At 45.1% G+C, this 12,273-nt stretch overlaps 1 protein-coding gene and 1 non-coding gene across 7 annotated transcripts in view; both read left to right on the forward strand.

Annotated features, from left to right (window-relative positions):
• Grip1 (glutamate receptor interacting protein 1) overlaps window positions 1-12,273 on the forward strand; it is a 644,324-nt gene that overhangs the window by 346,105 nt on the left and 285,946 nt on the right. The window lies entirely within an intron of this gene.
• LOC128120125 (U6 spliceosomal RNA) lies at window positions 3,397-3,504 on the forward strand. Its single transcript, XR_008221775.1, has one exon. It is a non-coding gene; the product is annotated as a U6 spliceosomal RNA (small nuclear RNA).

The following is a 12,273-nucleotide window of genomic DNA, read 5'->3' on the forward strand; positions in this document are numbered from 1 at the left end:
ATTCACCTGAAGAGCAAGTTAGAAGTGTCAGGTGGTTACATTTTGATGAAATATTATGAATAGAATAAAGCCAATATTTAAGATTTAGCTCAAGCGAGTATATAGTCTCACATAAACAGGTGGAAATGGCAGAAATAACAGTCTTGTTAGGGCCATGCAGAAGAAATCTGCACTGTCTGTTCCCGTCATTTTTGCCCAGACTCCTCAAATTTGCATTGCATGACCAGCGCATTGAGACTTGAATATCTTAAGCATGAGATTTTTTAGTGACTGTTGCTAGAATGTCAGCATCTATTTCAGTACCTTTTTCAGCTGCTTTTACAAAGTTCTAGAAGGAGACCAATAACCAGTCAAGTAGATGCTATTGCAAAACTAACCATGTAAAAACGATATTCAAGGACTCTATTCAAAGTTGGCATGGGCCATGCCAGTTAAGCTAGTATGGATTAATTCAAAGTTTCATTAATCAGCAAGTACTTATTGAACACCTACTATGTGTCTAGTACTTTGATGAACTCGGGAAACCCATTTGCACCCAGGGATACAAGCCCACACTTGTGAAACAATTTGAATTAATTATGTGATCAATTGTGGACCACTGCGTTATGGGTAAAAGGAGAACTGTAGAGGAGTGAAGGTTAGAATTCTTTCTGTTGGCCACCTCAATAGTATGTAGCTGTTTGGGCTTGTATCTCTTTTGCCCAGGGTCTCATAATATAACAGCAGTTGCCTATGGAGAGATGATCCCAGAAAAGTCTGCCTTGTACTGTCTTTCCATTTAGATTGTTTGGATTTCCTGTCCGTGTGTTGCTAGTTGACAAAAATGAAACAAAGTAAAAATGTGCTCTTGAGGTGTGCTACTTGGTATCTATGTGATAGAAAAGCCCCAGAGTGGGCAATTGTGGGGAGAGAGAGAGTGACGGAGAAAGAAGGAAGGATACAGAAAGATGGATGCCCTCAGAGCATCAGCGTTAACGATGGGTTGGTCCTGGGGAGTCATAGCACAGGACCACATGGGGACCGGCAAAGAGATGAGGCTGTCTTAGCTGCAGGGATTTTGGAGTCAGGCTCTCTAGACATGAATTCTAACTGTTCTCATCTCCTCACTGGACCTTCTTAGGCTCACTCTTGGAACCTCAGTTTTGCTACCCACCTCACGGGCAGACTCTTTGAATGGAGCATGCAGATCAAGCACAGGGCATGGTGCCCAGCACACGGTGAGACCTTAGGTAGAACAGGGAGGTTCAGTGTGGCTCACACAGAGGCAGGAAGCCCCAGTTAGCAGCAAAGCATTTCCTGAGTTTGGCTGTCAGACTTCCAAAGTACCTCTCAGATCCATCCACTTCTGTTAGCCTTTGATGTGAGAAAATCCTGACTCGAGCTCCTGCTGTCTATAGCTGAAGTATCAGAATATCTGCCTCAATTATCTCCCCTAGCCTCTCCTTCTCAATTGAAAACACTGATTAAAAGCTGTTAATGTTTCAAATTGTCAAAGATACAGTGGATACAGGGTACCCTCTCCTTCCTTACCTACCTCCCAGAACTGGAGCCTTGCAACTTCCACATTGAATTCATGGAACTTAAAACTCTGGTCGCATCAAAGCACCTTTATTCCCAGGTTACATCGGTCTTGACCAGTGCTCTTCTCTCTGCTTACAACATCCTTCGTTTTGCTCTCTCTCTTTCTCTTGTCTGTCCTGTGAAGCTCCTCGGGGACTCCTTCTCTGGCTTCATACTCTGCCCACAGCCTGGACTATGTATCCACTTCCCTTACCACATCAGCACTCTGTGCTAACGTCTTTGGGCAAGAAGGGAGATTCTTTCCCCCCTTCCCTGCTGACTTGCCCTTGCTCAGGAGGTGGACGGATGGGTCTTCTTGGTTATCTCACAAGGCTCACTCAGCTCTCTCCCCTCCTCTCTTGACTTCACACCCTGTGTCCTGCAGGAGGCACCGGCTTCCCGCAGAGGGCTGCAGTTGTCGAGGACCGTGTGTAACACTGACAGCGTACGTCTGTCTGACCCACGGCTGCCACCAGCATGTCATAATAGACAGTAAGCATTATGCTTCCTACCTGCCTTTCTATCACCCCTCTCTGACGAGGAGAAAGAAATGCCATCAGACCACCCAGTGCTCACCAGTACTACCTCACTCCACTTTTGCACTATAATTATCTATATGTTGATCATAGACACTGGACTTACGTTCTTAAGAGCAAAAAATAGTTTCTCTTTTCAAAAATATTGTTTTTATTAATTCTTTGAGAATCTCATACAATGCATTTTGATCGTATTCATCTCCCCTAGCACTCCGATGAGCACCGACAGAGACGGAAGGGATAATCATTATGTAACAGCCACCATTTGCAGGACCACCTCAGAGCTGCCCTCAACAACTCAGAGTTGGGTCTTACAATTTGACCCGCTTCTGAAAACCTGCATGTGTCCATGATCACACAGTAGAAATACTTGTTCTTGGATTTTACCCCCAGGCGGTCTTACTCCAAAAACTGTGCCTTAAAAATTCAAAGAAATAAATAGTTACGTTTATCATGGTAATGGGAGGACGTGGATAGTGTGTCCGTCTAGTCCACCTTGGATGTCCCGAGCATCTACAGAAGTCGGATTCAGATTTAAGCTCCTGGAGGACAAGGTGGAAAGGTTCTCTGGAGCCAACAAAGGGAGGGATGGGGAAACAATGCTCAGAAGTTAAAGGGACTTCCCCAGGACAAAGCTCAGTGTTTCCTGTGATGATGAAGTTTGATCGTCAACTTGGATACCTAGGTGAGTAATGGGGCACACCTTTTGTGTGTGTGTGTGTGTGTGTGTGTGTGTGTGTGTGTGTGTGTGTGTGTGTGTGCAGAGGTGCTTTTCCAAAGAGTATTAAGTGAGATAGAAAGATCAGCCCTGAATCTGAGTGGAGCCAGCCTATGGGCTGGGGTCTCAGGCTGAGTCAGAGGGGAAAAGGAGAAAGTGAGCCAAGAGCCATCCCTCCAGGCTCTCTGTTTCCGGGTCCACTCCTGCCACCATGGGGCCACCTGCTTCCATGCCTTCTTTGTCGTGACGGACTGTATCCCTTCCAACCTCGAGCCAAGGTGACCTCACCGCCTTTACGTTGCTTTTTGTCGGCATTTGGTTACAGCAGAGAGAGAAGTAACTAATACATTTTCTTTCCCCAATGCTAATGAGGACATGGTCCGGTCCAGAAGATGAGAGCAAGAGAAGGAAGAAACGTTCCTAGATTTTAGCTTAGGAGACTAGCAGTTGGGTGGCTAAAGTTGACAACGTGAAGACAGTCGAAGAAAGAATCATCCTGGGAAGAAGTAATTAAGCCATGCAGAATCAGAGATAATGGGACTTCCAAGTGTTGGTGTCCTGCATGCAAATAAGAATATGATTGTGCTCACTTCGGCAGCACATGTACTAAAATTGGAACGATACAGAGAAGATTAGCATGGCCCCTGCACAAGACTGTGGTTCAGCACAAATGCAGCTTCTCTTATTCAATAAGTAGTATTTTAAAAGCATGTGGTATCGTCATATAATAAAAATGCTATTGTTCGTAGGTATGACCTGTCTTCTAAATTTTTGTGACGTTACGGTTTTAGTTTCTTTGCCCGTGCCTGTCATATTTTTGATGTGTTCTTCCCACTGTATGCTCAAATCTAGGTGTACATTAGCAGTGTAATGATTTTTAAAAAATCGTGACAGATATCATGAGTCAGCATCATCCCATTTAGTAACGTGTTTCTTTTTATCAGTGCCTAGTCATTTTACATATTACAGTAAACATGGCTTTGGATATCATTTTCCGTATTTAACTGTATGTACAGAAGACTTTTTCTATGTCTAGATAATCCAGACAAATCTAGATTGTCTGGGTCAATATTAAGAGAGTCAGTCAGTAGTTTCTATTCTTATTCCACCTTTCTTTATTGAGGTAGGGGTCTTGACTTCCATTTTCTAATTATGTTTGCCATGGCGACATGAGGAGTTTGGTGTTAAAAACGTCAGAACGTCCTACAAAAAGCATAACAAACTTGAAGAGGCTTCACATCCACTGTTTTCCCTGTCCCCTCCACCTTCTCTCCTGAAGTCTAGTAGAGAGTCAGAGGGCTTTGAGTGGACAGAGAAAGAGGATGTCAGTGCTATCCCTGCCCCTGCTCAATTCCCTGTAGGAAGACATACCTCCAGCTCCTACCACACAACCCAGACAAACTCGGAATTTGGTATTTGTCCACACTGAGCCCCAGTGGGCACCAGGCGGAGGGCCAGGGGAATTGGCAGAAGTTTGCCAATGGGCACGTGACCTGCCCCTTCTTCTGTTTGAAGATACTTCGTTTGTTTAGCGGTGCAACAGCTTTACAGGTAGCTTCTAATCATGAAATTAAAGCCCACAGTTTCTCCCCAAGGAACTCCAGAAGCTCGACATAACCAGACATGTTTATCCTTTTTCATATCCCTTGGAAGTCAGCAAAAGGTCACTGATATTTTTATGCTTCTCTTGGTGTAAGGAAAATAAGATATAGAGAGGTCAGACGAAAGTTAGCTTTTTGTCTTTTTTTTTTTCCCTTGAAAATTCAGTTCTGGATGCTGGAGAGATGGCCTAACAGTTAAGAATACTTGCTACTCTTGTAGAGGATCAAATTTGGTTCCCAGAACCCACATGACAGCTCGTAACTCTCCGTCACTCCAGTTCCAAGGGATCTATCTGCTTCCCTTTTCTGGTCTCTGTAGGCACTAGATACACATGCTGCACATATACACCTGCAGGCTAAATGTCTGTGCACATAAAACGAACATAAGTATGTCTTTAGGTTGCAGGCCTTCAGCATGATTATTAAAGTTCAAGTCATTCATTATTCTTCTCATTGATACATTACTCCTTCCTGCGTTCATCCCCTAACAACTGTTGGCAGATCATAGTACATGCCCAGTACCTAGAATCACATTTGCACTCACATTCACAGCAGGTTGACTCCACTTCAGAGCAGAAGTTACTGTACAAAACCCAGAGCAACCTCCAGGGAGTGTAGATCATGAACCGTTGAAATTAGAACATTCATCGATACCTTCATTCAGTGAGCAGTTGTTGAGCACACACGGAATTCTATGAGTTGCAAGCTTCCCAGCATCCCTTCTGGGCTCTAACATTCTATACTTATTTTCTAAACTTTTTTTCACCACGTTGGCTATATTCTCTCTACTTCTGACTTATGTTCATGCTGGCCTCTAACTTTTATAAGGAAAAAAAAAGCACACAGAATTTCCTTTTTGTAACTGTTCTGAATGATGTTTAGATTGGCGTCTTAGTTTAGGCTAGCGGCTTACTGATCAGGAAACATATTAATTAATATGACAGCATGCTGGGTAAGAGTTTTCTACGGTGAGAAAGCTAAGTAGGCTGGCCTGTATGTGTGCCAACATCTGTCGAGTTGAGGGACTATGGCTGAGACACCCCAAAGAGTCTCCAGACCATGAGAGCCATGATGTGTTGTCCCGCTGGGGCTTTTCAGTGATAAATCAGCATCTCATCAGGTCTTCCCGCATTGATTTGCTACACCTGGTGACTCAATTCTTCCTTCCCTTCTTCACTGCGCTCTGTCCTTTTCCTTCAGACTTGATCTCCAGTGCCCCACACGGCATCCTGTTTATGACCATAGGATTCTGCCTCCTCTATCCTAGACAGACTCCTGTTCAACCACCAAGATCCACCTGCCGTTGTCCCTCTTCCAGGATGCTCTCCCACACTTCCCTCATGTCCCACTCATATCCATTGGCTCCCCTAAGTTTCTCCTGGGTTTTTGCTTCTGTTCATCCAACCAGCACATGCCAACTTGGTTATTGTTACCTTCCCCAAGCAACCCTGTATATACAAACTACATTGTAACTACTAGCATTCACTAACTGGTGCTTGTACAGTCCTCTTAGTGGCCCCCACTTTCCTGGAAGCTCCTTGAGGGTGAAGAGCATCACACCCATGCCTACGCCTCCCATACCCTACTCCATTTGGAAGCTTTTGCTTTTAGATAAGCAGCAACACACGGAAGTGGCCTTGAGTGCGATAACCTCTCACTTGCCAACCAGAGCTCAGATTTATGCCCATGGATCAATCCCATTAGCCATGGACATGGACTGGAGCCAAGATCAGGAGCAGAGCCAGTAGCTGACAAGGCAGCCGGATCTCCTCACATGTGGCCCTGAGCCCATGTTATACCTGCCAACTTCCAGCTAATCAGTGCATTTTTGGAACAGGTGTTCTCTGTCCTGTATCCTGTTGCTCGAGAGCAGAGGGGAAGGGTTTGCCACCTGGTCAGAATTTGTATGAGCAGATGCTGGATAGAAAAAGCGTAGGAGGCTTGCTGTGTCAGCACTGTGCGAAGTGCTTTGAGCAGAGTCTTCTCCAGGATGCAAGGCTCTCCTGCGCGCATGCCCCATGGCCTTCTCCATTCAGACAACCCAGCCAATTCCAGGAGCTGATTCTCTTAGCTGCTCATTTCTCCTGTTGAAATCCTCCAAGACGTCAATAGGACAGTGATCTGGACAGAGGAGTAAGAAGCCATTCTATTCATCCTTATTCTAAGATTTCCGTTTTCTTTGTGACATTACTACAGTAGCATCAGCAGCCATCCACAAGACTTCCAGAGTGACGTCACGCTGAGTTTTGATGTGAAAGTAGAACCTCTTGACCAGTTTAAGCCATCCCTCAGCCTGGAACGGGTTCTGCCCTCAGCCACAGGATACCTGTTCACTGGGGTGCCTATGTGATCTGGAATCTGGTCTACCTCTGTGACACAGAAACATCTCAAAACTGGTGATTATAAGACTTACACATAGAAAGCTAGAATAATAGTCTATCTGTGGATTGGGAAGAACAGGAGATCACAGAAACAGCATCCATAATTAATATCACCTCCGGAGTCAACAGCAGCTAATATTGCTGTTGATTCCGTGGTACCAAACACTCACCCGGTAATTAGCACAAGACGTGGCCACTAGGTATTGCCTATTATCTTCATTTTCAGGGGAAGAAGCAGGTTCTTGCAGATACTCATAACAGTAAAACTCATAGCCATGTCGAACATTTGCTACATAGCAGCCCTGTAGCCCACCTAGCACAATCATGTCAGAATAGAGTTCAAACCTTGGTTTTCACAACCGCAGAGCGAAAGCACCTTGGGGAAGAGATAATTAATTTGCAGAAACTCCGTTCTCCTTTGAGTCTAAAAGTAATTCTTAAATTATTTTTCCTTTCTTTCTTCAAGACAACGAAGCTCATTGAAACTGCCTTCTGTTGCTTCCCCTGGCAGAACTCGGAGCTCGCAGGGTGTTGGGAGTGGCCAAGCATTGCTCAGAGAGCATAGAGCCTAGGATGAAGGTACATAGTGAGCATGGCACTTTTCTCCCAGCAGATGGCAGTAAAATGTCTTCACAAGGGATGTTCTTCTCTAAGGCTCACAGTGGTGCCACCAGGACTAAAAGATGCCTTCACATCAGCAAGAAATGTGGAGGAAAGATGATGGTTTGGGAAGTGATATTAGATAGCAGATGTTTATAATGTTTTCAAAGAAGGGAATTTGGTGACAGCCGAATCACCCACACTTGTCACCAGTTCAAAGCATTCTCCTAATCATGGTCTTTCATTTTCTACACCTGAGCAACATATTTATGAATCATGGAACCTCCCTGACAATGAGAGGTGCATTCTGAGGAACAGCGAGGAGGGACTTCCCCTCCATGATTAAACCCATAAGGGAGAAGTTTTTTTTGTGTGAGATTTTTAGTGAATCTCTGGTTCCCCTGGGATTTTTGCACACAGCAATGAATGTGTGTGCATGATACCAGAAAGAGCGCCTCTGTCATTTGCCAAATCCTTGGGTTAGTTTGGAGCTTTTAAAAAATGCATTTGACTCCTGCATTCTTTCCAGCTCTTCTTCCATGATGACCCCTGACCCCTGGGAGGAGGGTTTGTAATACAGATGTTCCCTTCAGGGCCAAGCACTCTCCAGTGTCTTCTTCTCTGAACCTTGGCCAGTTGTGGGTCTCTGCGCTGGTCACTCTCTACCACAAAAGGAAGTGTCGCTGGTGAGGGTTGACAGATGCACTAAAAGGGGTCCAGAAGATTGGAAGAGGGCCAGAGGGAGGGGGTGGCTACAAGAACACCGCTTTCTGGGCACAGTGGGGGCAGTGTGGATTCACAGCAGTTGAGACATCCACACACAAGATCTGCCCAAGCTCAAGCCAGACAAAATTCCAGAATGGAGAGAAGAGGGCATGAATTCCCATCCCTGTCTAAGGAGCTATTGGCAATTGATAATTACTGAAAGAGAGCTCATCAGTTTTCTTTAAGGGCATACCCTCCAGTGAAGGCCACTTATCCATGAGTATGTGGGCAGCACATATTGTATTTGATGGATTTTTTAAAAAAAAGGTCACCATTGGATGGGGGTAGTTCTGGGAGGAGATGGGAGAGTGGATATCAACAAATTACATTGTGTGTGTGTGTTGGGGGGGGGGGGGTATCAGTCAATGCATCAACTGAGGAAGCCTATAAGAAATTTGTGTGAAGAAGACAAGCAGCTTGAGTCCCTTTATGATCCAGACAAGTTACAGTACGTGTGAGAAGCTTGCTAAGGACTGGGACGATCTGGGGCATATACGAACCACATTTGGAAACGGGGGTGGGGGGGGTGGGGGGAGGTGCGGGTTCATGCTCAGTCCCCGTGAGAATTACCATTACAAAACTGTAGGCCCTAGGTGAGGTCAGCTTGTAATTTTGTATAAGAAGTCACAAGTGGGTCAGTTGAATGAAGTGCAGGGTGCTTTGAAGTGCAGTTGAAACTGTGCAGCTGAGTCAAGTCATTTATAAAATCCACTCAGGCGAAACCAGTGCATTTATAGGTCACAAGTGTCCCTTAAGCCACCAGTCTGATAACCAGTTAAGACACCAGGCTTCACCTGTCATGTGCAAGACCTGGCTCTCTATAATAGCTACTACTACTGAAGAGATGTTATTGTTGCCATGGCGACGCATGTGGTGATGTGTCGCACTCTAGCATCCTCTGTGTTGAGGACCATTGTAAATATTCTTGGTAACTTCTTTAGCCTCCTTACCAGTTCCATGAGGGTAGGTCATTTGTGACATTTTGGGCACTAACCTGGCATTTACTGAATGTTATCTACCGTCTAAGCAGGGGACTCTGGGTTTACATCTTGATTTAAGATCCTAACAGCCGCCCTAGGAAACCCTCAGGAAACTGAGGCACAAGGCTGCCATTGTGTCTAGCTTATATCCTAGACTGTTGACCGTAAGAATCTAGTTCTACAGCTCTATATGCCAGCCCTTCCCTCCTGTCTAAATCAGATGTTCAGGAGGTGGGCTGTGCTTCACCCCTGACTCCCAGTGGGGGCACTTAGCAGAACCCAACATTCCCCATCTACACTGACGTGGTTGTGTGGCACTTCTGACTGGGTGCCATCTGCCTGGGGTCCTCTATAAAACCCTGTCTCATCTTTATGCACCAGCCGGCACGCTTTATTCAATCTCTGTTTTATTTTTTTTTAATCTCCTCTGAACCCAGCAGATCATAAATCCTTCACTAAATGAGATTTTCAAATAATGGTGATAGATGGCCTTGTCTTTTGTCTCCTGACAAGCTTGACCCTGGCTGTTATCACAGCAGTCAAAGGGGCTGTATCCTAGGAAGCACCTAGAAGTATTGCTGGGAAAAAAAAAAAAAAAAAAGGCCACCGCTCAATTCTCCACTCAGGGTCTGAACTTCCTCAAGGCTTCCTAAAGGTTTGCTCAGGAGAAACACACAGAGAAGGTGATAAATTACACTAGTAATGACAGAGAATTAACTTTAATCTGCAGCAGTACTGAGGAATCTGTGTCTGGTGTGGGAGAAGGAGATGGTGACAGAGAAACATGCAGGGATTTGCAGAATACCAGTTATTTCCAATTCTGTCTGTGAGTGCCAATGCTGAAATCCAAACCCTGCTGAGAGATTGATAATGGAACACCAGAGGAGAGAGTGTGGGGAAGGACAGGGTGTAAATTTACTCCAACGCTGTCCTGGGCTGTGAATTATGTCAAGAAGGTCTCTAATATCCTACTTAGAAGATATTTTATTGTACTTCAAAGGTAAATTGGGCCATTACTTTGCAGCTTTGCGCTGTTCACAACTCAACAATTTCGTGTTTCTTCCTGTAACAGTGTCTTAGAGGCTGTGTTTTTGTTTTTGTTTTGTTTTGTTTTGTTTTGTTTTATTTCATTAGCCTGTGCTTGGGCACAATGCTTCATCCTTCTGGGACTCCCTTTGGATCAAGCAAGCTCCTAAATGTCCTTTGAAAAACTAGTTCAGAGGAAGAGAAGGATGTGGAGGAAAAGAGAACCCTTGACGCTGTGGGTGGGAATGGAAAATGATATGATCATTCAAAATAGTGTAGATGTTCCTAAACTACCATACAATCCGGGCACCCCACATCTAACTCCATAGACAAAGGACAGCACCGTGATAAACTCTTCATTGTCCTGTTCATTGAAGTGTTGTTGACAAGAGGCAGGAGATAGAATCGGCCTAAGTGTCTATTGATAAGTGAACTGATGAGGGAGATGCACTGTGTACACAGGGATCATATCCTCAACAGAACAGAGAGCCCTGCCACTTACTGCAGCATGGATGACCCTGAAGGACATCATGCCAGACTTTCTGGGACTGTAATGACACACCTGATAGAATCAACTTACAAGAAGAAAAAGTTCGCTGTAGTAGCTCTGGATATGCTCGCCCATGGTCACTTGTTCCCACTGTTCTGGGCTGCCATTACGTAGCCCACCATGGAGGGATGAGTTAATGAGATGCAGTTTAGTGGTCAAGCACTTGCCTAGCATATAGAAGACCCTTGATATGTTCGCAAATAATCCAGACAAGTAAGAGAGGAAAAGAAGGAGGGGAGGGAGGGAGGAAGGAGGGAGGGAGGGAGGGAAGGGAGGGAGGAAGGATAGCAAGTGTATAGTGGAGCAAAACCACTTTAACCATGAGGCATGGAAAAAGAGAGAAGAGGCTAGTGTCATCCAGTTCCACATGAGGGCATACACCCTGAGTATCTCCCGCAAGGCCCTACCTTACAGAAGTTCCATCTTTAATATTGCCGTCCTGGGGACCAGGCCTTGGACACTTGGACTTTTGTGGTCCATCCAATGTTAAACTTTTACAGAAAGTGTGACAAGGAAAATTTAGAAAGATAAGTACTCCATGTCCCTGCTCTTCTGTGGAGTCTAAAAAGTCAAGCTCGTGGAAGAAGAAAGTGAACCTGTGGGTTCTAGGGTTGGGGAGATGAACGGGATGTTGGTTAAAGAGTAAAACCCAAGAGGACTAAGATCCAGGGATGCGTATCAGCTAATGTGATGACTGCGGAAAACACTGTATTGTGGGGAGGGCGGATTCTAAGTGTCATCAGCACACACGGTAACCAGGGGCAACAGGTGTGTTCATTCATCCTGCCAATCATTTCACAACATGCGTGTGAACAACTCCTTGTGCTGTTCATTTCGAATGCGTAAATTTATCTTGCTTACCATTTTCACCTTAGCAAACCTAGAAGGAGGGCCCTTTTGTGAGAATTCAAGGAGAAAATGTGAATTTCCTTAGTCCATGCTCAACACTCAGGACCTCCATGTGAGTGCAAGCCACGAGTGTCAGCAATAAACACAGGGTAAGGGTAACAACAGGTACCATGGTCTAGCGGGTTCCCTGAGTTCTTACCAGAATCCAAGCTTCTCCCATCCCACCAGCTTCTTTATCTTAATCTTTTTAATGTTGGCCCCTCTTCACCTCCTCCTTCACCTGTGGATTTGGCTATTTCCTGTCTCTGGTCCTATCACTTGGATTCTCTGTTGGATTCTTTGGTTGCTGTTGACATAGGCTTTGTCATAGCTATATAAACACTCTGGTGGTTTATATAGCTTCTGAACGTTAATCCTCTCTGCTTTATGATGAGAAGCTTGATTAGACCATCTCCAGGTGTCTGGCTGCATTTGGTCATTAAGTGAGATCCCAGCCAGGATGCCTGAGTCCTGGACTCCTGATCCTCAGCTGCCCTCAAGCAGCTGCCCAGCCTGACGAGGACCCAATACACAAGATGGCCTGTGCTCGCTGACTTTGGGGGCTCACACAGTTAGTGGCTAAAATGTCTGAGGACAGGGGTAATCTCAATTTAGGTCATCTTCATCATTTGACTGCTTTTCTCTTTTCCCTAATTTCCTCAACTCTT

This window comes from Peromyscus californicus, unplaced genomic scaffold (assembly GCF_007827085.1).
Source record: "Peromyscus californicus insignis strain IS unplaced genomic scaffold, ASM782708v3 Scaffold_24__1_contigs__length_46423439, whole genome shotgun sequence".
Classification (NCBI taxonomy): domain Eukaryota; kingdom Metazoa; phylum Chordata; class Mammalia; order Rodentia; family Cricetidae; genus Peromyscus; species Peromyscus californicus.